This window comes from Oncorhynchus masou, chromosome 8, assembly GCF_036934945.1.
Source record: "Oncorhynchus masou masou isolate Uvic2021 chromosome 8, UVic_Omas_1.1, whole genome shotgun sequence".
Classification (NCBI taxonomy): Eukaryota; Metazoa; Chordata; class Actinopteri; order Salmoniformes; family Salmonidae; genus Oncorhynchus; species Oncorhynchus masou.
The window spans coordinates 41,837,068-41,864,037 of NC_088219.1; the positions used below are offsets into that span (position 1 = coordinate 41,837,068).

At 41.1% G+C, this 26,970-nt stretch overlaps 1 pseudogene; it reads left to right on the plus strand.

Annotated features, from left to right (window-relative positions):
• The first annotated feature begins 14,336 nt into the window (after positions 1-14,336).
• LOC135544677 (patatin-like phospholipase domain-containing protein 7) overlaps positions 14,337-26,970 on the plus strand; it is a 51,872-nt pseudogene continuing 39,238 nt past the window's right edge.

Sequence of the window (26,970 nt, forward strand, 5' to 3'; positions counted from 1 at the left end):
AGTCGGGAGAGGTTTACAGATATGGATGTTGACTTGCTGAAATCCATCAATGAAAGGCTTGCCAAACTTGATATATTGGATATACTGCGAGAGGATGTCAATGCATTATGTGCCAGTCTAGAATTCAGCCAACGTCAGATTGATGATATAAGGAAAGAGAACACGGAGCTGAAAGGTGCTGTAGACTCTGTTCATAGCAAGGTGGAGGTGGTGCAAAGGGAGAACAAACAACTTAAAGAAACCTTGCTTGATGTACAGTGTCCATCAATGTGGGACAATCTAATCTTTTCAGGGATACCAGAGAATGACAACAGCAGAGGCTGTGAGGAGACAGTCCGAGACTTTATGTCAACTCAACTAAAACTGCCCACTGATGTTGTGCGTAATGCCACTTTCTCCAGTCCATAGTATAGGTAAGGCCTCTGGAAATAGGCCACGGGCTATTATTGCATGTTTTCATCAATTTAAGCAAAAGGAAATGACGAAGAACATGGGGAGAGAACTCAGAAACACTGATTTTGGAATGAATGATCACTTCCCCACCGAGATCAATGAAAGGAGAAAAAAACTATATCCCATCATGAAGGAAAAGCGTTGCTTGAATCAACGAGTCTCCATGGTGATGGATAAACATTATATCAACGGGAAAGTGTATCAGGACTCTAGAGTAACTCCCTGGCTATTTTAATTTAATGTTTAAAACTGATCTTGTGTGTTGTAGTGTATCATGACAACTTCTACTATAATGAATACATGCTCTATTGATCTCCACTATAATGAATACATGCTCTATTGATCTCCACTATAATGAATACATGCTCTATTGATCTCCACTATAATGAATACATGCTCTATTGATCTCCACTATAATGAATACATGCTCTATTGATCTCCACTATAATGAATACATGCTCTATTGATCTCCACTATAATGAATACATGCTCTATTGATCTCCACTATAATGAATACATGCTCTATTGATCTCCACTATAATAAATACATGTTCTATTGATCTCCACTATAATGAATACATGCTCTATTGATCTCCACTATAATAAATACATACTCTATTGATCTCCACTATAAGAAATACATGCTCTATTGATCTCCACTATAATAAATACATGCTCTATTGATCTCCACTATAATAAATACATGCTCTATTGATCTCCACTATAATGAATACATACTCTATTGATCTCCACTATAAGAAATACATGCTCTATTGATCTCCACTATAATAAATACATGCTCTATTGATCTCCACTATAATGAATACATACTATATTGATCTCCACTATAAGAAATACATGCTCTATTGATCTCCACTATAATAAATACATGCTCTATTGATCTCCACTTGATAAGGATAGGGCTGCATATAGCTCAGGTTACTGTATGTAGCCTTCCTAACAAAATACATGAGGTTGTTAACTTGGTCAACATAAATAATATTCATATTTTGGCTTTGACCGAAACACATTTGGATGCATCTGTAAATGATGGACAAATGAACATTCATGTTTATAGTCTACTGAGAAGGGACAGGAATCATAGATATAGTCTACTGAGAAGAGACAGGAATCATAGATATAGTCTACTGAGAAGGGACAGGAATCATAGATATAGTCTATTGAGAAGGGACAGGAATCATAGATATAGTCTATTGAGGACAGGAATCATAGATATAGTCTACTGAGAAGGGACAGGAATCATAGATATAGTCTACTGAGAAGGGACAGGAATCATAGATATAGTCTACTTAGAAGGGACAGGAATCATAGATATAGTCTATTGAGGAGGGACAGGAATCATAGATATAGTCTACTGAGGACAGGAATCATAGATATAGTCTACTGAGAAGGGACAGGAATCATAGATATAGTCTACTGAGAAGGGACAGGAATCATAGATATAGTCTACTTAGAAGGGACAGGAATCATAGATATAGTCTACTGAGAAGGGACAGGAATCATAGATATAGTCTACTGAGGACAGGAATCATAGATATAGTCTACTGAGAAGGGACAGGAATCATAGATATAGTCTATTGAGAAGGGACAGGAATCATAGATATAGTCTATTGAGAAGGGACAGGAATCATAGATATAGTCTACTGAGGACAGGAATCATAGATATAGTCTACTGAGAAGGGACAGGAATCATAGATATAGTCTATTGAGAAGGGACAGGAATCATAGATATAGTCTACTGAGAAGGGACAGGAATCATAGATATAGTCTACTGAGGACAGGAATCATAGATATAGTCTACTGAGGACAGGAATCATAGATATAGTCTACTGAGAAGGGACAGGAATCATAGATATAGTCTACTGAGAAGGGACAGGAATCATAGATATAGTCTACTGAGGACAGGAATCATGTATATAGTCTACTGAGAAGGGACAGGAATCATAGATATAGTCTACTGAGAAGGGACAGGAATCATAGATATAGTCTACTGAGAAGGGACAGGAATCATAGATATAGTCTATGGAGAAGGGACAGGAATCATAGATATAGTCTACTGAGGAGGGACAGGAATCATAGATATAGTCTACTGAGAAGGGACAGGAATCATAGATATAGTCTATTGAGGAGGGACAGGAATCATGGATATAGTCTACTGAGAAGGGACAGGAATCATAGATATAGTCTAATGAGAAGGGACAGGAATCATAGATATAGTCTACTGAGGACAGGAATCATAGATATAGTCTACTGAGGAGGGACAGGAATCATAGATATAGTCTACTGAGAAGGGACAGGAATCATAGATATAGTCTATGGAGAAGGGACAGGAATCATAGATATAGTCTATTGAGAAGGGACAGGAATCATAGATATAGTCTACTGAGGACAGGAATCATAGATATAGTCTACTGAGAAGGGGCAGGAATCATAGATATAGTCTATTGAGAAGGGACAGGAATCATAGATATAGTCTACTGAGAAGGGACAGGAATCATAGATATAGTCTACTGAGGACAGGAATCATAGATATAGTCTACTTAGAAGGGACAGGAATCATAGATATAGTCTACTGAGGAGGGACAGGAATCATAGATATAGTCTACTGAGAAGGGACAGGAATCATAGATATAGTCTACTGAGAAGGGACAGGAATCATAGATATAGTCTATTGAGAAGGGACAGGAATCATAGATATAGTCTATTGAGGACAGGAATCATATATATAGTCTACTGAGAAGGGACAGGAATCATAGATATAGTCTACTGAGAAGGGACAGGAATCATAGATATAGTCTACTGAGGACAGGAATCATAGATATAGTCTACTGAGAAGGGACAGGAATCATAGATATAGTCTATTGAGGATAGGAATCATAGATATAGTCTACTGAGAAGGGACAGGAATCATAGATATAGTCTATTGAGGATAGGAATCATAGATATAGTCTACTGAGAAGGGACAGGAATCATAGATATAGTCTACTGAGAAGGGACAGCAATCATAGATATAGTCTACTGAGAAGGGACAGGAATCATAGATATAGTCTACTGAGAAGGGACAGGAATCATAGATATAGTCTACTGAGAAGGGACAGGAATCATAGATATAGTCTACTGAGGACAGGAATCATAGATATAGTCTACTGAGAAGGGACAGGAATCATAGATATAGTCTACTGAGAAGGGACAGGAATCATAGATATAGTCTACTGAGAAGGGACAGGAATCATAGATATAGTCTACTGAGGACAGGAATCATAGATATAGTCTACTGAGAAGGGACAGGAATCATAGATATAGTCTACTGAGAAGGGACAGGAATCATAGATATAGTCTACTGAGAAGGGACAGGAATCATAGATATAGTCTATTGAGAAGGGACAGGAATCATAGAGATAGTCTACTGAGAAGGGACAGGAATCATAGATATAGTCTACTGAGAAGGGACAGGAATCATAGATATAGTCTATTGAGAAGGGACAGGAATCATAGATATAGTCTATTGAGAAGGGACAGGAATCATAGAGATAGTCTACTGAGAAGGGACAGGAATCATAGATATAGTCTACTGAGAAGGGACAGGAATCATAGATATAGTCTACTGAGAAGAGACAGGAATCATAGATATAGTCTACTGAGAAGGGACAGGAATCATAGATATAGTCTACTGAGAAGGGACAGGAATCATAAATATAGTCTACTGAGGACAGGAATCATAGATATAGTCTACTGAGAAGGGACAGGAATCATAGATATAGACTACTGAGAAGGGACAGGAATCATAGATATAGTCTACTGAGAAGGGACAGGAATCATAGATATAGTCTACTGAGAAGGGACAGGAATCATAGATATAGTCTACTGAGAAGGGACAGGAATCATAGATATAGTCTACTGAGGACAGGAATCATAGATATAGTCTACTGAGAAGGGACAGGAATCATAGATATAGTCTACTGAGAAGAGACAGGAATCATAGATATAGTATACTGAGAAGAGACAGGAATCATAGATATAGTCTACTGAGAAGGGACAGGAATCATAGATATAGTCTACTGAGAAGGGACAGGAATCATAGATATAGTCTACTGAGAAGGGACAGGAATCATAGATATAGTCTACTGAGGACAGGAATCATAGATATAGTCTACTGAGAAGGGACAGGAATCATAGATATAGTCTACTGAGAAGGGACAGGAATCATAGATATAGTCTACTGAGAAGGGACAGGAATCATAGATATAGTCTATTGAGAAGGGACAGGAATCATAGAGATAGTCTACTGAGAAGGGACAGGAATCATAGATATAGTCTACTGAGAAGGGACAGGAATCATAGATATAGTCTATTGAGAAGGGACAGGAATCATAGATATAGTCTATTGAGAAGGGACAGGAATCATAGAGATAGTCTACTGAGAAGGGACAGGAATCATAGATATAGTCTACTGAGAAGGGACAGGAATCATAGATATAGTCTACTGAGAAGAGACAGGAATCATAGATATAGTCTACTGAGAAGGGACAGGAATCATAGATATAGTCTACTGAGAAGGGACAGGAATCATAAATATAGTCTACTGAGGACAGGAATCATAGATATAGTCTACTGAGAAGGGACAGGAATCATAGATATAGACTACTGAGAAGGGACAGGAATCATAGATATAGTCTACTGAGAAGGGACAGGAATCATAGATATAGTCTACTGAGAAGGGACAGGAATCATAGATATAGTCTACTGAGAAGGGACAGGAATCATAGATATAGTCTACTGAGGACAGGAATCATAGATATAGTCTACTGAGAAGGGACAGGAATCATAGATATAGTCTACTGAGAAGAGACAGGAATCATAGATATAGTATACTGAGAAGAGACAGGAATCATAGATATAGTCTACTGAGAAGGGACAGGAATCATAGATATAGTCTACTGAGAAGGGACAGGAATCATAGATATAGTCTACTGAGAAGGGACAGGAATCATAGATATAGTCTACTGAGGACAGGAATCATAGATATAGTCTACTGAGAAGGGACAGGAATCATAGATATAGTCTATTGAGAAGGGACAGGAATCATAGATATAGTCTATTGAGGACAGGAATCATAGATATAGTCTATTGAGAAGAGACAGGAATCATAGATATAGTCTACTGAGGACAGGAATCATAGATATAGTCTATTGAGAAGAGACAGGAATCATAGATATAGTCTACTGAGAAGGGACAGGAATCATAGATATAGTCTATTGAGGACAGGAATCATAGATATAGTCTATTGAGAAGAGACAGGAATCATAGATATAGTCTATTGAGAAGGGACAGGAATCATAGATATAGTCTACTGAGGACAGGAATCATAGATATAGTCTATTGAGAAGAGACAGGAATCATAGATATAGTCTACTGAGAAGGGACAGGAATCATAGATATAGTCTATTGAGGACAGGAATCATAGATATAGTCTACTGAGAAGGGACAGGAATCATAGATATAGTCTACTGAGAAGGGACAGGAATCATAGATATAGTCTACTGAGAAGGGACAGGAATCATAGATATAGTCTACTGAGAAGGGACAGGAATCATAGATATAGTCTACTGAGAAGGACAGGAATCATAGATATAGTCTACTGAGAAGGGACAGGAATCATAGATATAGTCTACTGAGAAGGGACAGGAATCATAGATATAGTCTACTGAGAAGGGACAGGAATCATAGATATAGTCTATTGAGAGAAGGGACAGGAATCATAGATATAGTCTACTGAGAAGGGACAGGAATCATAGATATAGTCTATTGAGAAGGGGAATCATAGATATAGTCTATTGAGAAGGGACAGGAATCATAGAGATAGTCTACTGAGAAGGGACAGGAATCATAGATATAGTCTACTGAGAAGGGACAGGAATCATAGATATAGTCTACTGAGAAGAGACAGGAATCATAGATATAGTCTACTGAGAAGGGACAGGAATCATAGATATAGTCTACTGAGAAGGGACAGGAATCATAAATATAGTCTACTGAGGACAGGAATCATAGATATAGTCTACTGAGAAGGGACAGGAATCATAGATATAGACTACTGAGAAGGGACAGGAATCATAGATATAGTCTACTGAGAAGGGACAGGAATCATAGATATAGTCTACTGAGAAGGGACAGGAATCATAGATATAGTCTACTGAGAAGGGACAGGAATCATAGATATAGTCTACTGAGGACAGGAATCATAGATATAGTCTACTGAGAAGGGACAGGAATCATAGATATAGTCTACTGAGAAGAGACAGGAATCATAGATATAGTATACTGAGAAGAGACAGGAATCATAGATATAGTCTACTGAGAAGGGACAGGAATCATAGATATAGTCTACTGAGAAGGGACAGGAATCATAGATATAGTCTACTGAGAAGGGACAGGAATCATAGATATAGTCTACTGAGGACAGGAATCATAGATATAGTCTACTGAGAAGGGACAGGAATCATAGATATAGTCTATTGAGAAGGGACAGGAATCATAGATATAGTCTATTGAGGACAGGAATCATAGATATAGTCTATTGAGAAGAGACAGGAATCATAGATATAGTCTACTGAGGACAGGAATCATAGATATAGTCTACTGAGAAGTGACAGGAATCATAGATATAGTCTACTGAGAAGGGACAGGAATCATAGATATAGTCTATTGAGGACAGGAATCATAGATATAGTCTATTGAGAAGAGACAGGAATCATAGATATAGTCTATTGAGAAGGGACAGGAATCATAGATATAGTCTACTGAGGACAGGAATCATAGATATAGTCTATCATAGATATAGTCTACTGAGAAGGGACAGGAATCATAGATATAGTCTACTGAGAAGGGACAGGAATCATAGATATAGTCTATTGAGGACAGATATAGTCTATTGAGGACAGGAATCATAGATATAGTCTACTGAGAAGGGACAGGAATCATAGATATAGTCTACTGAGGACAGGAATCATAGATATAGTCTACTGAGAAGGGACAGGAATCATAGATATAGTCTACTGAGGATAGGAATCATAGATATAGTCTACTGAGAAGGGACAGGAATCATAGATATAGTCTATTGAGGACAGGAATCATAGATATAGTCTATTGAGGACAGGAATCATAGATATAGTCTACTGAGAAGGGACAGGAATCATAGATATAGTCTACTGAGGACAGGAATCATAGATATAGTCTACTGAGAAGGGACAGGAATCATAGATATAGTCTACTGAGAAGGGACAGGAATCATAGATATAGTCTACTGAGAAGGGACAGGAATCATAGATATAGTCTACTGAGGACAGGAATCATAGATATAGTCTACTGAGGACAGGAATCATAGATATAGTCTACTTAGAAGGGACAGGAATCATAGATATAGTCTACTGAGAAGGGACAGGAATCATAGATATAGTCTACTGAGGACAGGAATCATAGATATAGTCTATTTAGAAGGGACAGGAATCATAGATATAGTCTACTGAGAAGGGACAAGAATCATAGATATAGTCTACTGAGAAGAGACAGGAATCATAGATATAGTCTACTGAGAAGGGACAGGAATCATAGATATAGTCTACTGAGAAGGGACAGGAATCATAGATATAGTCTATTGAGAAGGGACAGGGATCATAGATATAGTCTACTGAGAAGGGACAGGAATCATAGATATAGTCTACTGAGGACAGGAATCATAGATATAGTCTACTGAGAAGGGACAGGAATCATAGATATAGTCTACTGAGGACAGGAATCATAGATATAGTCTACTGAGGACAGGAATCATAGATATAGTCTACTGAGAAGGGACAAGAATCATAGATATAGTCTACTGAGGACAGGAATCATAGATATAGTCTACTTAGAAGGGACAGGAATCATAGATATAGTCTACTGAGGACAGGAATCATAGATATAGTCTACTGAGAAGGGACAAGAATCATAGATATAGTCTACTGAGGACAGGAATCATAGATATAGTCTACTTAGAAGGGACAGGAATCATAGATATAGTCTACTGAGAAGGGACAGGAATCATAGATATAGTCTACTGAGAAGGGACAGGAATCATAGATATAGTCTACTGAGGACAGGAATCATAGATATAGTCTACTGAGGACAGGAATCATAGATATAGTCTACTTAGAAGGGACAGGAATCATAGATATAGTCTACTGAGAAGGGACAGGAATCATAGATATAGTCTACTGAGAAGGGACAGGAATCATAGATATAGTCTACTGAGAAGGGACAGGAATCATAGATATAGTCTACTGAGAAGAGACAGGAATCATAGATATAGTCTACTGAGAAGGGACAGGAATCATAGATATAGTCTACTGAGGACAGGAATCATAGATATAGTCTACTGAGAAGGGACAGGAATCATAGATATAGTCTATTGAGAAGGGACAGGAATCATAGATATAGTCTACTGAGAAGGGACAGGAATATGAATAGTGGGGGTGTAGCTCTGTACATTCAGAATCATATACCTTTTAAGAGGAGGGATGACCTTAATGTATGTCAAGTTGTGGCACTATGGGCTCAAGTACATCTACCTCACCAGGCAGCCATATTGGTAGGATGTGTGTATAGACCTCCTAGCTCTAAGGTGTCCTATCTGGATGACTTATGCACTGGGTTTGACCAGGCCACAGATACCAACAGAGATGTATTTACCTTGGGCGATTTTAATGTAAATTGGAAAGATCATAATAATTATAATTCATGATTCAAATATAATTCAATTAATGAGATTTGCTGAGAGTTGTGGTTTGAAGTGAATGGTTAATGATACTACTAGATCATCAACTAAGTTAGGTCACAGTTCGAACAAATGCATTGATTTGATCTTCTGTAATATACCTTTGCAATGCTTAAAAGCCAGATCAATGCCAGTGGGCTGGACAGACCATAATATTGCGACCATAACCATGAACACCAAGGTTCCAAAGAAACCCCCTAGGATTGTGGTCATCAGAAATTTCAAAACATTTAATCATGTGCTATTTCTAAATTATTTGGCTGCTGTACCCTGGGAGCTGATTTATCTAGAGGATGATTTAAATCACGCTACAGAATGTTTTATTGATTTGCTCACTGAGGTAATGGACCATCATACACCAGTAAGAAATTGTACAGTTGGGGCGTCCTGGGTGGCGCAGTGGTCTAGGGCACTGCATTGTGGTCTAGGGCACTGCATCGCATCGTGCTAGCTGTGCCACCAGAGACTCTGGGTTTGAGCCCAGGCAATCATTTCGCAGATTTTTTTTAACAAAGAAAATTAATTTACTGAGTGATAATGGGAACAGCAATTCTTTCAAACAAGCTATTGTTCAATGGATTGATGATCATATTATGAGCAAAAAAACCTGCTCTTTTAGACTACAAATGCTGTCAGTAGAGGAGGATTTAAACCTACTGATGTCATTACCCGATAGTAAATTTACAGGTTATGATCTTATGGACAATGTTTTACTTTGCTATGCTGCTCCCAGATTGCAGCTCCACTGAAATACATATTTAATTGGTCACTGGAAAAGGGGACATTTGCAAATGTATGGCAGCATGCTAAACTGTGTCCAATCCCGAAAGACAGCAAAGAACTCATTACTACTGTCAATAGTCAACCAAGTAATCAATTAATAATTACCTTCACTCAGTAAGATATTGGAGGGTATTGTGAGTAGACAAATGTGGGAGTATATGGAAAAAAATGATCTGATTACAGCCAATCAGCATGCTTATCGCAAAAACCATTCCACTACCACTGCATTGGTTGACATGACTGACCAGTGGCTCAATGCTATAGATAATGGCAGGTTTGTAGGTGTACTATTTTTAGATTTCAGTGCAGCATTTGATTTAGTGGATCACATTGACAAAATTATTGCATTATGGGTTTAAGAAGGCAGCATTGAATTGGGTAGAGTGGTATCTAACTGACAGGAAACAGTCACTTAAAGTGGGGCAAAAAAGTATTTAGTCAGCCACCAATTGTGCAAGTTCTCCCACTTAAAAAGATGAGAGAGGCCTGTAATTTTCATCATAGGTACACTTCAACTATGACAGTCAAAATGAGAAAAAAAATCCAGAAAATCACACTGTAGGATTTTTAATGAATTTATTTGCAAATTATGGAGGAAAATAAGTATTTGGACAATAACAAAAGTTTATCTCAATACTTTGTTATATATCCTTTGTTGGCAATGACAGAGGTCAAACGTTTTCTGTAAGTCTTCACAAGATTTTCACACACTGTTGCTGGTATTTTGGCACATTCCTCCATGCAGACATCCTCTAGAGCAGTGATGTTTTGGGGCTGTTGCTGGGCAACACGGACTTTCAACACCCTCCAAAGATTTTCTATGGGGTTGAGATCTGGAGACTGGCTAGGCCACTCCAGGACCTTGAAATGCTTCTTACGAAGCCACTCCTTCTTTGCCCGGGCGGTGTGTTTGGGATCATTGTCATGCTGAAAGACCCAGCCACGTTTCATCTTCAATGCCCTTGCTGATGGAAGGAGGTTTTCACTCAAAATCTCACGATACATGGCCCCATTCATTCTTTCCTTTACACGGATCAGTCGTCCTGGTCCCTTTGCAGAAAAACAGCCCCAAAGCATGATGTTTCCACCCCCATGCTTCACAGTAGGTATGGTGTTCTTTGGATGCAACTCAGCCTTCTTTGTCCTCCAAACACGACGAGTTGAGTTTTTACCAAAATGTTATATTTTGGTTTCATCTGACCATATGACATTCTCCCAATCTTCTTCTGGATCATCCAAATGCTCTCTAGCAAACTTCTGACGGGTCTGGACATGTACTGGCTGAAGCAGGGGGACAAGTCTGGCACTGCAGGATTTGAGTCCCTGGCGGCATAGTGTGTTACTGATGGTAGGCTTTGTTACTTTGGTCCCAGCTCTCTGCAGGTCATTCACTAGGTCCCCCGTGTGGTTCTGGGATTTTTGCTCACCGTTCTTGTGATCATTTTGATCACACGTGGTGAGATCTTGCGTGGAGCCCCAGATCGAGGGAGATTATCAGTGGTCTTGTATGTCTTCCATTTCCTAATAATTGCTCCCACAGTTGATTTCTTCAAACCAAGCTGCTTACCTATTGCAGATTCAGTCCTCCCAGCCTGATGCAGGTCTACAATTTTGTTTCTGGTGTACTTTGACAGCTCTTTGGTCTTGGCCATAGTGGAGTTTGGAGTGTAACTGTTTGAGGTTGTGGACAGGTGTCTTTTATAATGATAACAAGTTCAAACAGGTGCCATTAATACAGGTGACGAGTGGAGGACTGAGGAGCCTCTTAAAGAGGAAGTTACAGGTCTGTGAGAGCCAGAAATCTTGCTTGTTTGTAGGTGACCAAATACTTATTTTCCACCATAATTTGCAAATAAATTCATTAAAAATCCTACAATGTGGTTTTCTGGATTTTTTTTCTCATTTAGTTGAAGTGTACCTATGATGAAAATTACAGGACTCTCTCATCTTTTTAAGTGGGAGAACTTGCACAATTGGTGGCTGACTAAATACTTTTTTGCCCCACTCTTGCTTTAGACTGTGGAATACTGCAGGGCAGCTGCCTTGGGCCACTTCTTCACTTAATATATCTACCAACAACCTTCCTTATGCCTTATCTGAAACTCAAGCTACTATATTTGCAGATGATACTACAATTTATACAACAAGACAATCCCTTCAACAGGTACAGACATCTCTACAAGTAGATCTAGAAAATATCAGGGAGTGGGGAACAAACTTGTTGTGAACACTAAGAAAACCAAGGTTAAGCTGGTCTGTTCCATCAGGAAAAGACCAACAAAGCATGGGATACAATTATGTATGGGGAAAGGAAAGGGAAAGGGGGATACCAAGTCAGTTGTACAACTGAATGCTTTCAACTAAAATGTGTCTTCCGAATTTATCCCAACCACTCTGAATCAGAGAAGGGCGGGGGGCTGCCTTAATCGGGGATTACAAATTGAGGAAGTGGCAGAAACCAAACTACTACGGGTGCAACTACACAGCTGCCTATCATTGTTGTCTCAAATAACTCATATATGTAAAGAAAAATATTAAAACTGCATGCATGATCAGAAGGATAGCTCAATGTTTACCGGAAAAGATAACACCCCAAAAAATAACCCAAGCATTAATTGAGAGTCAACCCTGGGCTGGGTGATCCTCAGTGGTGGATGAAAAGGGAAAACCCCATATTTTGTGCTGTGTTACTTGCAAATTACTGTAAATGTAAACTCCGGGTTGCAATCCGGCTTGCAATCCTTATTAAACAAATTAACCTCTGATTAAAGAAGTTTCCTGTGGTCACTTACAGTGCCTTGCGAAAGTATTCGGCCCCCTTGAACTTTGCAACCTTTTGCCACATTTCAGGCTTCAAACATAAAGATATAAAACTGTATTTTTTTGTGAAGAATCAACAACAAGTGGGACACAATCATGAAGTGGAACGTCATTTATTGGATATTTCAAACTTTTTTAACAAATCAAAAACTGAAAAATTGGGCGTGCAAAATTATTCAGCCCCTTTACTTTCAGTGCAGCAAACTCTCTCCAGAAGTTCAGTGAGGATCTCTGAATGATCCAATGTTGACCTAAATGACTAATGATGATAAATACAATCCACCTGTGTGTAATCAAGTCTCCGTATAAATGCACCTGCACTGTGATAGTCTCAGAGGTCCGTTAAAAGCGCAGAGAGCATCATGCAGAACAAGGAACACACCAGGCAGGTCCGAGATACTGTTGTGAAGAAGTTTAAAGCCGGATTTGGATACACAAAGATTTCCCAAGCTAGCTGAGAACTTAGATACCTGTGATTTTTGAGACCTCATTTTGAGACCTATGTGTTAATTGTAGGGGTGCCCATGGGGCTGAGGATAAGAAATGTCCCATGCGAGAGAGGCATGTTGAGGTTTCCAGGGTTAGAGATGTCATATGCTGAGGCAGTGAAGAAAGTAGAGGAAGATGGGTGAAGGCCAACAAGTGATATATGTTTCAGTAAGATTTGATTTTTAGCATTTATAGCAATGGTTATCAACTGACCTGCAGGGATGGAAGGTAAGTTGCAGAAAATTGGGGTCATGGTGGCAGCTGCAGAGAGGTATTTGGGTGTGCGAGACATCAGATGAGTTACAGGGTGTGTTAAGTGTTTTTTTTTTTTACCTTTATTTAACCAGGCAAGTCAGTTAAGAACAAATTCTTATTTTCAATAATGGCCTAGGAACAGTGGGTTAACTGCCTGTTCAGGGTCAGAACGACAGATTTGTACCTTGTCGGCTCAGGGGTTTGAACTTGCAACCTTCTGGTTACTAGTCCAACACTCTAAACACTAGGCTACCCTGCCACCACGGTTTAAGTGGTGGTGTCCCATCCTTTCAGGTTGTTGGCCTGAGGTAGGACAAAATACATTTAAATAGTAGAGGAGGGTGTTGTTATTTTTTATAGGATGTTATTTAAAAAAAATGTGAGTGTTTGGTGGTAGGGTATTTTCAAGCAAAATACAAGGGAGCTGTACTCCAGTCTAGTAGGTGGCGGTAATGCAACATTTATTGGCTGTCAACCGACGTTAAACCTCGTCGAAGAAGAATACAGTTTATTTTGGGTGGAGTAAAATATCTCGCTTCGCCTCTTCCTCTCTGACCGTGCTCGTGTAAACAGGAAGTACATAGCTAACTGAGAATATAAGCACGACTCTGATAGGATGAGTCCATATAACGATAGCCAATTGGAATGAATTACACTGTGTGTAGTTCTGACGACAACAGCAGGGATTGACTCGTGATGTAAATGGGTGGGGTTGGGCAGCCAGGAGGAATAGCGTATTTTTTTTCTCAACTGTATCATATGGCTAGCTATGTTGAACGAGAAAGAGAGAAATAGCAAGTCAAGAAAGTTCTAAAGTAAGTTTCCAGCTCCTACATTTCATGAGCTTTATCTTAATGTGATTAGACTGTGTGGCTTCGATTGATTGACTGTTTCCAACTTTAACCAGCGTTTCTGCTTACTAGTAACGTTAGTCAGGTAATGTAAGCTAGTACATGAACAGTCTATGCATGTCTTCTTGTACACACCAGCGTGCACGTAATAATCGTAATGTTTATTGTAGCCAAGTCAAACGCAAGTCAGCTAACTAGCTAGCTAGCGTCTCGCTTGAAGTTGCATGGATATTGACTGGGACGTTACGAGGCTCTAGCCCTTGATCATGGCTCTCAGTTCCATGATATCTCCCACTCTTTCAGTCCATCAAATTTCCATAACTCCCTGCCCAGGCTCCGGGGCCTGAGAGGGTGGTAATTGTACGTGACCGGTTGGAAAAAGTAATACCCAATTGTTGGGTAAAAGTAAAGATCCCTTAATAGAAAATGATTCGAGTAAAAGTCATCCAGTAAAATACTGCTTCAGTAAAATTCTAAAAGTATTTTGTTTTAAATATACTTAAGTATCAAAAGTATAAAACAAATCCCTGATATTAAGCAAACCAGACGCAACCATTCTTGTTTTCTTTAGGAATGTAGCAAAGTAAAAGATTTAAAAAAAAAAAAGTAAAGTACAGATACCCCTCAGAAAACACTTTAGTACTTTAAGGTATTTTACTGAAGTACTTTACACCTCTGCTCGTGCCAGTACATCATGTAAATCCTTTCCCCAAAGATCCTTCAGGCCCAGGAACCGCTCTGCCACATCCACAATAACATCCATCCTTCTGGACCTCTGCTCCACCTTAGCTGTGCCATTGACCACCATTGCCATAAAAAAAAACCACAAATTCCACCTTCACATGCAACATCTCTGGGTCCTGCTGGTGAGAGCCCGCCCGTGGAGAATGCCTACCGACCACCGTGGACTCTTCAGGACCACTCAACCCCTAAACCTGTCTCACTGCTGCTGTATATGAGATGATCTGATTAATCCTGACACCTCATCTTCCTTCACCCTCGTCGGGCACTCCAAAGATGTTGCTTCATGGTTTCCACCACTTTCTCCTCACTTCTACAATACATTATAATTCACATATCCCAACTTCACCAGGGTAGAGAGGGGCTCCGCTTTAAAAACAAAAGAACAGACCGACATTGCACTTTCGCTCCATTAACCACTCGATTCATCCGACGTGCATCAATCACTCCAAGAATATGTTTATTCTGTGCAACATCGGCTTCCCGCGAGATGCCAGATATTACCACCTTGAAGTGCGCCCTGTTCCGAGACACGGGCAAACCTCTCGAATCGCGTGAGATGGAGCACACACTGATCATTTACATTTACATTTAAGTCATTTAGCAGACGCTCTTATCCAGATCCTCAGAAGTACATAAAACAAGCCTGCCTTGTGATTATCACACACTGATCCTCAGAAGTACATAAAACAAGCCGGCCTTGTGATTATCACACACTGATCCTCAGAAGTACATAAAACAAGCCTGCCTTGTGATTATCACACACTGATCCTCAGAAGTACATAAAACAAGCCTGCCTTGTGATTATCATAGCCTTTACTTTACCCAGCACTCTCTCCACCAGTTTGGATAATTCAAATTAATTATTCTAGATTGGTAATCCAATCAACGGCTCGTCATCAACAAACTGTACTCCTACAAGATACGAAGGAACATTCTCAGCGCTGTACGCTACTTTGCTGTTTTCCATTTTCTGTTGTCATATTTTCCTTAATTCTACCTCCATTAGATTCAAGATCCTCAACAGCTTCTGCTTCCGTCATCATTTTTCTCCTCCCAAAAACAGAAGTTTAAATTGATACACACCTTTTTTAGGGTTTGTGTTCCCACAAGGCCATATCTTCCTGTTTACGGAAAACAGACTGAAGACTGTGAGTAAACAGAAGACGGACACCATACACATATTGTCTCTGAATAATACTGTCGGCTGCAACGGTGTTAAAACAGTAAGCTGCATTTGTGAAATCATTGTGATTGATATGAAAGTAGAGAGATTTATGTTTTTAGAACCGTACCACAATTGAGAATCGATTCACGTTTAGATGGAGTATTTGGCTGTTTAGACTTCCAGAGCCAATTCACCTTTAAACACAACATGTAAGGTCCTTGGACTATAAGGAGTAACGTTGGCCCAATAATGGACTAAATCAGTCTAATTTACCTCTAGTCTAGAATACCTGGTTAAATTGTGCTTGGGAGCATTTTTAAACTCTCCATTTTTAAAGTTGGAAAAAATAAGATGTCATTCCTGTGAAAAAGTGTGCTACATTTTACTATCATATATATTTTGACATATTTGATGATGTCAGCTATAGTACGTTAATTCCCCTATGGTCAGACAAAACGTGAATAGAAACCGTAAATGTCTTGGTAACAGGAAATATGGCTATTTCCATGACACAATTTTAAAAAGTAATTTTTGACTGACCACATGCTTAAACTTAAAATTAAAAGTTACATATCACAACTTCTATTTGAAATCTTTTGGCAATCAGAGCAACGTTGCAACAAATCACTTAGAAAAAAATAGAAACTATCTGAACCATGACTTAAAGAACTGATGTTGGCACACGATGGATTGAAAGTTGGAGCTTAACTAACAAAATTACAGTTAACAAAAATGCATGCTTAATCCAGTATAAACTAATGTTTAGAATTTATTATGAGACAAAATTCACAGATTCTACAGCACAACGGCAGAGTCATGTCTTAAATGTAAAACTAATGACGACTCAATCATCCATGCTTTCTTGGAATGTCCAAAAGTTATGGACGGGAGCTAGAAAGTTGACTGTCAGAAGTAATACAATGCAAAGCTACTTTGAATCTGTTTGTCGGCATATTTCAAGACCTACTATATGGGGGTTTGGCGAGATACCCAATGGGTTCGATGATTCTCTTCTCATTATTAACACAATGGAAAAATCCAATTTAATATTGAAATAGCATGGGCGACTGAGGAAAAACAAATTGGAACAATTTAAGGCCAAGTGGCAAACAACAATGCAATCACAAAGGATGGGGTGTGAGCATGCGGGTCTGGGCAGAGGAGATGTACAGCGCCTTCACAACGTCTTCACACCCCTTGGCTTATTCCACATTTGGTTGTTACAGCCTGAATTCAAAATGGATTAAATATATATTTTGTTCTCAACCATCTGTACACAATACCCCATAATGATAAGGTGAAAATATGTTTTTTTTAAAGATTTTTTTTGCAAATTTATTAAAAATAAAACAAATGAATTTACATAACTATTTACACCCCTGAGTCAGTACTTTCTACCCATCTACCAATAGGTGCTCTTCTTTGCCATGCACCGTAAAACCTCCATGGTCTTTCTACCCATCTACCAATAGGTGCTCTTCTTTGCCATGCACTGTAAAACCTCCATGGTCTTTCTACCCATCTACCAATAGGTGCTCTTCTTTGCCATGCACTGTAAAACCTCCATGGTCTTTGTGGTTGAATCTGTGTTTGAAATTCAGTGCTCGACTGCCAGACCTTACAGATGTGTGTGGGGTACAGAGATGAGGTAGTCATATTGAACACAGAATGAGTCCATGCAATTTACTATGTGACTTGTTACACACATTTTTAATCCTCAATTTATTTTTGGCTTGCCATAACAAAGAGGCTGAATCCTTATTGACTCAAGACATTTCAGCTTTGATTTTTTTTATTAATTTGTAATAAGAAAAATATTCCACTTTGTCATTATGGGCTATTGTATGTAGCCCAGTGACAAAGAAATCTGTATTGAATCAATTTTAAATTGCATTTAATTCATTAAATCCATTTTAAATTCAGAATGTAACACAACAAAATGTGGAAAAAGTCAAGGGGTGTGAATACTTTCTGACTGTAGTCGTTTGTGTGAGTCTGCAAGTTGATGTTTGTACAGGACCAGTCAAAAGTTTGGGCACACCTACTCATTCCAGGGTCTCTATTTTTTCTATATTGTTATAATAGTGAAGACATCAAAGCTATGAAATAACACCATGTTGTTACCAAAAAAAGTGTTAAACAAATCAAAATATTTTAAATTTGAGATTCTTCAAAGTAGCCACCCTTTGCCTTGATGACAGCTCTGCACACTCTTGGCAATGTCTCAACCATCTTTCCTTAATGCATTTGAGCCAATCTGTTGTGTTGTGATGACAAGGTAGGGGTGGTATACAGAAGATATCCCTATTTGGTTAAATAATAAGTCTGTGTTATGGCAAGAACTGCTCAAATAAGCAAAGAGAAATGATAGTCCGTCATTAATTTAAGACATGAAGGTCCGTCAATCCGGAACATTTCAAGAACTTTGAAAGTTTCTTCAAGTGCAGTTGCAAAAACCAAGAACTGGCTCTCATGAGAGCTGCCACAGGAAAGGAAGACCCAGAGTTACCTCTGCTGCAGAGGATAAGTTCATTAGAGTTAACTGTACCTCAGATTGCAGCCCAAATAAATGCTTCAGACTTCAAGTAACAGACACATCGCAACATCAATTGTTCAGAGGAGACTGCGTTAATCAGGACTTCATGTTCGAATTGCTGCAAAGAGACCACTACTAAAGGACACCAATAATAAGAAGAGACTTGTTTGGGCCAAGAAACACGAGCAATGGACATTAGACCCTTGGAAATCTGTACTTTGGGCTGATGAGTCCAAATGAGAGATTTCTTGTTGTAACCGCCGTGTCTTTGTGAGACAGAGATGAACAAATGATTTCCGCATGTGTGGTTCCCACCGTGAAGCATGGAGGAGGAGGTGTGATGTCTTTGTGAGACAGAGAGGAGGTGAACGAATGATTTCCGCATGTGTGGTTCCCACCGTGAAGCATGGAAGAGGAGGTGTGATGTCTTTGTGAGACAGAGATGAACGAATGATTTCCACATGTGTGGTTCCCACCGTGAAGCATGGAGGAGGAGGTGTGATGGTGTGGGGGTGCTTTGCTGGTGACACGGTCAGTGATTTATTTAGAATTCAAGGCACACTTAACCAGCATGGCTACCACAGCATTCTGCAGCGACACACCATCCCATGTGGTTTGGGCTTAGTGGGACTATCATTTGTTTTTCAACAGGACAATGACCCAGCACACATCCAGCCTGTGTAAGGGCTATTTGTTCAAGGAGAGTGATGGAGTGCTGCATCAGGCGACCTGGTCTCCACAATCACCTGACCTCAACTCAATTGAGATTGTTTGGGATGAGTTGGACCGCAGAGTGAAGGGAAAACAGCCAACGAGTGCTCAGCATATGTGGGAACTACTTCCAAACTTTTGGGGAAAAAAGCATTCCAGGTAACACTTTATTTTTTGGTTCTTTATTTTTTTTCTTGATTCTTTATTCATGGCTGTGTTCTTGGGCAAAATTGTGAGTGAGCCCACTCCCTTGGCTGAGAAGCAACCCCACACATGAATGGTCTCCGGATGCTTTACTGTTGGCATGACACAGGACTGATGGTAGCGCTCACCTTTTCTTCTCTGGACAAGTTTCTTTCCAGATGCCCCAAACAATCGTTAAGGGGATTCATCAGAGGAAATTACTTTACCCCAGTCCTCAGCAGTCCAATCCCTGTACCTTTTTTGAAAAATATCAGTCTGTCCCTGATGTTTTTCCTGGAGACAAGTGGCTTCTTTGCTGCCCTTCTTGACATCAGGCCATCCTCCAAAAGTATTCTCCTCACTGTGCGTGCAGATACACTCACACCTGCCTGCTGCCATTCCTGAGCAAGCCCTGTACTGGTGGTGCCCCAATCTCGCAGCTGAATCTACTTTAGGAGACTTTTTTGGGCGCCCTGAAGCCTTCTTCACAACAATTGAACCGCTCTCCTTGAAGTTCTTGATGATCCGATAAATGGTTGATTTAGGTGCAATCTTACTGGCAGCAATATCCTTGCCTGTGAAGCCCCTTTTGTGCAAAGCAATGATGACATCACATGTTTCCTTGCAGGTAACCATGGATGACAGAAGAAGAACAATGAATCCAAGCACCACCCTCCTTTTGAAGCTTCCAGTCTGTTATTCGAACTCAATCAGCATGACAGAGTGATCTCCAGCCTTGTCCTCATCAACACTCACACCTGTGTGAACGAGACAATCACTGACATGATGTCAGCTGGTCCTTTTGTAGCAGGGCTGAAATGCAGTGGAAATGTTTTTTGGGGATTCAGTTCATTTGCATGGCAAAGAGGGATCACTCTTCATAACATTCTGGATTATACGCAAATTACCATCAACTGAGGCAGCAGACTTAGAAAATTATAAAATAAAGATAAACCCTGGAATGAGTAGGTGTGTCCATTTAAATATTATTTAAAAAATAAGAATTTTCTGATACAAGATAGAATTCATTGTTCCTTCAACGATGGCAAGTCGTCCAGGTCCTGAGGCAGCAAAGCATCTCCAAAGCATCACACCGTTGGTATGAAGTGCAGTGTTTGTTCCCTTTATCTAATATTAGGTTTTGGTTGAAGATCTGGCCTCATTCGGTGTCCAAAATATTGTAAAAGTATAGGCTCAGAAAGGGGTAAATACTTGTTTGCAACTTTCTCCATCCCTGTTTTTCTCACCCCGTGTGTGTGTGTGTGTGTGTGTGTGTGTGTGTGTGTGTGTAGGAATGGGCAGGGAAGAGGATACTGATGACCAGTGCAGTTGGACCAGTGCGTTGAGTCACAATCTCAACGATGACATGTCAGGACTCAAAACGGTATCTTAAGTCCAGAAAATGCTGATTCGTGTGTGTGGGGGGGGGGTTACTGGATCTATAAATCTTTGCATTTGTCTGCACTCTACATCAATTGTTTTCTTTATGACTTTGTTTGCCTGTTTCTCCACAGTACTTAGCAGGAAAGGTACCCAGCAGGGAGGATATCAGGGCACGTGTCCAGCAGTTTGTGGAGGAGAGGATGCAGACTACCATGGTACAGAGATCCACTAAGCTTTATGAACGTGAAACTTAGCTAGGGTGTATTTGTCGCACACCGTAGCAAAACTTTTCACCGCAGCAAACCTTTTCGCAACAGCATACAATTTTTTGTTTGGTCCCTCCCTGTTTCGCTCCATTAGATTCTGTTTACCTCCGGTCGGTTCTGATGCGTCCTAGTGACACCCGGGTGTATTCACTAGGACGCTAACGGGACGTACCCGATCTTGTCCAGTAGAAACTTGTTTACATTGCAAAAAAAAATGTTTTCATTTGTGAAACGTTTTGGTACTGTTTGCTACGGTGTGCGTGCACTAGTGAATACACCCCAGATAAACTTCTATTTCCATGCGTGCAAAACATTTTAATAAAGCAGAAAACCTAACATGATAACCATAGTAAAGTCTCTGGCCTTCTGAAAGTAAATCCTACATCAACAATGTCTAGTAAAGCCTCCTTAGGCACCAAGACTAAACAAAAAGAGGAAGGAGGTCTTTGATGTAACCCCCCCCCCCCCCACACACACACACACACACACACACACACACATCCCCCTTTGGTCTCTACATGACTTCTTGATCGGACTTCAGAGGTCATGTTTGTTGTTGTTGGAATGTTCTGTGGTTCCCAGTGCCTGTGTCTGACACCAAACCATAGAATAGAACAGCACACTGTAATTGAATGGATCTTTATGGTGATAACTTTGTTTTGTTGTCCAGTTGACTGGCGTGCTGATCGGGGCTGTGGTGGCAGTTTCTCTAATTGGCATCGTGGTGCTCTTCCTCTATAGAAGATACAAGCTGGCCAGTGAGTCATCCATCCTCTTCCTCCCCACTTCATGGGACAAACATGAGGGTCAAGGACACAGTTCATATTAAACTTTGACATTAAAGTAACTGAACAGTGTAACCACATCGGCATAATAATAGGAATTAATAACGGGACTTATGAATTGGACCTGAACAGAGAAGTCCTATATTTTACGGGACAGCATTCATTGTATGCTCAGTAGCCACTGTTGCACAAGTGCTGTTATCTTTGTTGATGTTGTTGTGTCTATTCGAAGGTGGACAGCAGGCTGTTCCTCGCTATCGCTTCAGGAAGAGAGACAAGGTGCTCTTCTACGGCCGGAAGATTATGAGGAAGGTCAGTCATTATTGGTCTGTGTTCCAAATGGCACCCTAGTCCCTTTTATACTACTTTTGACCACTACTTTTGGCCACTACTTTTGACCAGGGACCATAGGGATCTCTGAGCGTTAAGGCGAAGAAGTTTGGTTAGGACCGGGTTTGAATTCCGGCCAAGGGTATCACCCGAATTCGCGGCAATACTACTTTTACCTGGGAAAATGGATGTGATTCCTCCCCAAGTCACTCAGCTCTCTGCCATGCATTACGTATCAGGGCCCATATTCATAAATGTGTAAATGTGATTAAATGTGAACATTTTAATACACTTTTTAATTAAGGCTGTAACGTAACAGAATGTGGAAAAAGTTGAGGGGTCTGAATACTTTCCGAATGCACTGTATATATTGACACCCTCGCACTTTTATTAAATAATTATTTATTCTAAAATCGGGTAGAGAATTTTTTTTTTTAAATGTAAAAAACTTTTGGTCACTGTTACAGCTATTGCAGAACCAATTTAATTTTTGTCAACTTAAGTTTACAATTTTAATTAGGAAAATAAAGACAAAGGGCATGTGCAAAATGATTGGCACCCCGTAGCTAATACGTTGTTGTACAGCCTTGGGCCAAGAGAACTGTCAACAAGTACTTGTTGTTGCCGTCAATGAGCTCTCTGCACCTTTCTACTGGCAAAACGGCCCGATCTTCTGCTCTATTTGAGGTGTGCTCACCACCAGCTGCTGCTTTCATGTTTCATAACTGCTGTTATGGATGTGATTCAGGTCTGGCCTCTTTGCACCTTTCTACTGGCAAAACGGCCCGATCTTCTGCAGAAAACTGCTCTGTTTGAGGTGTGCTCACCACCAGCTGCTGCTTTCATGTTTCATAACTGCTGTTATGGATGTGATTCAGGTCTGGCCTCTTTGCTGGCCACTCCAGAACATTCCAGGGTGCGTTTTGATGTGTGTTTGGGGTCCTTGTCCTGCTGCAAGACCCACAACCTTCAATGGAGGCACCGGTTTGAATCCCGAGTTGACAAGGTGAAAAATCAGTCGTTGTGCCGTCTGAGCAAGGCACTTTTTAATTTATTTTATTTAGCCAGGAAAAGCTCATTGAGACCCAGTGTCTCTTTTTCAAGGGAGACCTGGCCAAGAAGGCAGCAACAATCAATACATTACAGAAATAAAACATACAACAACATGATCCAGCCTAAAAAAAAGCATTTGCACTCCTCTGTAACTGTCTCCCATCAATATTTTAAATGAATTCAGTGGCACTAACATATATAGATGGATTGTAGACAATTCCATGCCTCTGGTGCAGAAGATGACAAGGCAGCCTAATACTGTGAATGTGAATTTAAGTATCAACCAGCTAGCAGACCGGGTAACTGCTGGGGGTGAAGGAGACCAGACTACAGAGGTAAAGAGGGAGTTTACCCAAAAGGCCTTTGTAGATGAACACACATAAATGTATCTTTCTGCACATATACAGTGAGGTCCAACCTACCGTTTGGTGCAAGGTACAATGGTGGGTGAGTGACTTGGCATTTGTTTATCATGCATCCTTGCTCTTTATTACAGAGTCCAGTCTCTTAACTATAATTGCTTCATGCCAAATGAGCACCACAAAGTGCAAGGGGTGACAATATATTTGGCTGCAACTGTGTCTTCTGATGATAAGAAATGTCCGTTACATGTTTCCCCACTAGAGGGCAGAGCGACATAGCATTTTGTGCTCTTGGGAACTCATTCCTTCCTTCCTTCCTTCCTTCCCTCGTTGTCTCTCTCTCTGTCACTCACAGGTCCAGACCCTTTCCTCAACTCCATCTTCTACCTCGGTGTCCAAGCTGCGCCCTCGGAAGAGACCCAAAGTCCTGAGTATAGCTCGCAGGTACCATCTCTACTCAAAACTACCGATAAGGAAGGGTGCACTAGTCTCTGCTATTTAATGTGTTTGTGTTCTAGGATCCTGCGTATCCGTAAGGAGCCCCCTACTCTGCAGCCCAAGGAACCCCCTCCCTCCCTGCTGGAGGCGGACCTGACTGAGTTTGATGTTCAGAACTCCAACCTGCCCTCAGAGGTCCTCTACATGCTCAAAAATGTCAGGTAATCACAACCACACACACACACACACACACACACACACACACACACACACACACACACACGTCACTCTTTGCTGTCTCCCTCTGCTCTCAGGGTGCTGGGCCACTTTGAAAAGCCTCTGTTCCTGGAGCTGTGTCGTCACATGGTCTTTGTGGAGCTGCAGGAGGGGGAGGGGCTGTTCCGGCCGGGCGACGACGACGACAGCATCTACGTTGTCCAGGATGGACGTCTGGAACTCTGCATCCACGAGAATGTAAGACTGGGCTTGAATACCTGCTGGGAATACACGATGAAACCTCCTGTAGCTCAGCGCCAGCTAAGTCAATCTTATTTTTATTCGTCATCTTTCCCCTAGGGGAACTAATCTTTCTGGAGAAACATTTGACCAACCGGGGACATTTTGTTAGTCCCCACAAGGTCTAATGCTATTTCTAGAGGGTTTAGAATTACGTTTAGGGTTAGATTTGGGGTTAGGAGCTAGGGTTAAAGTTAGATTTTTGGGTTAGGGTTAGGTGCAGTGAAAATAGGATTTTGAATGAGACTGATTTGTGTGTCCCCACATGGTTAGTTATCCGTGTGTGTGTGTGTGTGTGTGTACAGGATGGCACAGAGCCGGTTGTGAAGGACGTGCTCCCGGGGGACAGTGTCCACAGCCTGCTCAGTATTCTGGACATCATCACTGTGAGTTTACTGCGGTCTTATCCTATTCCCTTTTTAGGCCACTACTTTTGACCGTAGGGCTGTGGTCAGAAGTGGTGCACCATACAAGGAATTAGCTGTCATTTGGGACGCGTCCTGTCTTCCCTCCATCTGACACGTGTCACACCCCGCCTCTGTCCTCCTCACCTCTGGCTTATCCTCTCCATCCATCTCTCCCTCCTCCCCGTCCTGTCCTCCATCCATCCATTTCTCTGCCCTTTGTCTCTTAACTACTGTACCTCTTATCCTCTCCCTCCATCTCTCCCTCCTCCCTGTCCTCCATCCATCCATCTCTTAACTACTGTACCTCTTATCCTCTCCCTCCATCTCTCCCTCCTCCCTGTCCTCCATCCATCCATCTCTTAACTACTGTACCTCTCCATCCATCTCTCCCTCCTCCCTGTCCTGTCCTCCATCCATCCATCTCTTAACTACTGTACCTCTTATCCTCTCCATCCATCTCTCCCTCCTCCCCGTCCTGTCCTCCATCCATCCATCTCTCTGCCCTTTGTCTCTTAACTACTGTACCTCTTATCCTCTCCATCCATCTCTCCCTCCTCCCCGTCCTGTCCTCCATCCATCCATCTCTTAACTACTGTACCTCTTGTCCTCTCCATCCATCTCTTAACTACTGTACCTCTTATCCTCTCCATCCATCTCTCCCTCCTCCCCGTCCTGTCCTCCATCCATCCATCTCTCTGCCCTTTGTCTCTTAACTACTGTACCTCTCCATCCATCTCTCCCTCCTCCCCGTCCTGTCCTCCATCCATCCATCTCTTAACTACTGTACCTCTTGTCCTCTCCATCCATCTCTCCCTCCTCCCCGTCCTGTCCTCCATCCATCTCTTAACTACTGTACCTCTTATCCTCTCCATCCATCTCTTAACTACTGTACCTCTCCATCCATCTCTCCCTCCTCCCTGTCCTGTCCTCCATCCATCTCTTAACTACTGTACCTCTCCATCTCTCCCTCCTCCCTGTCCTCTATTCATCTGTTTGTTTCCCCCTCTCTTTTCAGACATCAGTCCTCCCTCTCCTCCTCCTTCCTGTTTTTCTGATTTCACCTCCTCCCCTGTCTTTTGTCCTCTCTCTCTCCCCCTCCCTGTGTGATTGGTTGGTTCCTGTGTTCCTCAGGGTTACCCCGCCCCCTATAAGACTGTGTCAGCGCGGGCTGCGTCTCGCTCCACTATCCTGCGTCTGCCCGCCTCAGCCTTCCAGTCTGTGTTTGAGAAGTACCCCGAGACTCTGGTGCGCGTCATTCAGGTACGGCCCCAATCTCAGCCCACTCCCGAACATCACTTCAAACAACTCTTTGGATGAGACCCCCCCCACCACTAATGGCAAGGTCTGCATCCCAAACTCCACTTTATTCCCTATTGGCCTGTTTGGGACACACCCGAGGGTGAATTCTCTGCCTAACCTGAGTTGAAAGTACACCCAGATTGATCTGGAGAGGTCTTTTATTTTGTCTGTATCACAGGCATTGTTGTGGTGTTTGATCCGCCTTGGTGTTTGTTTGTGTTCCAGATAATCATGGTGCGACTCCAGAGAGTGACTTTCCTGGCATTACATAATTACCTGGGCCTAACCACAGAGCTCTTCAACCCGGTAAC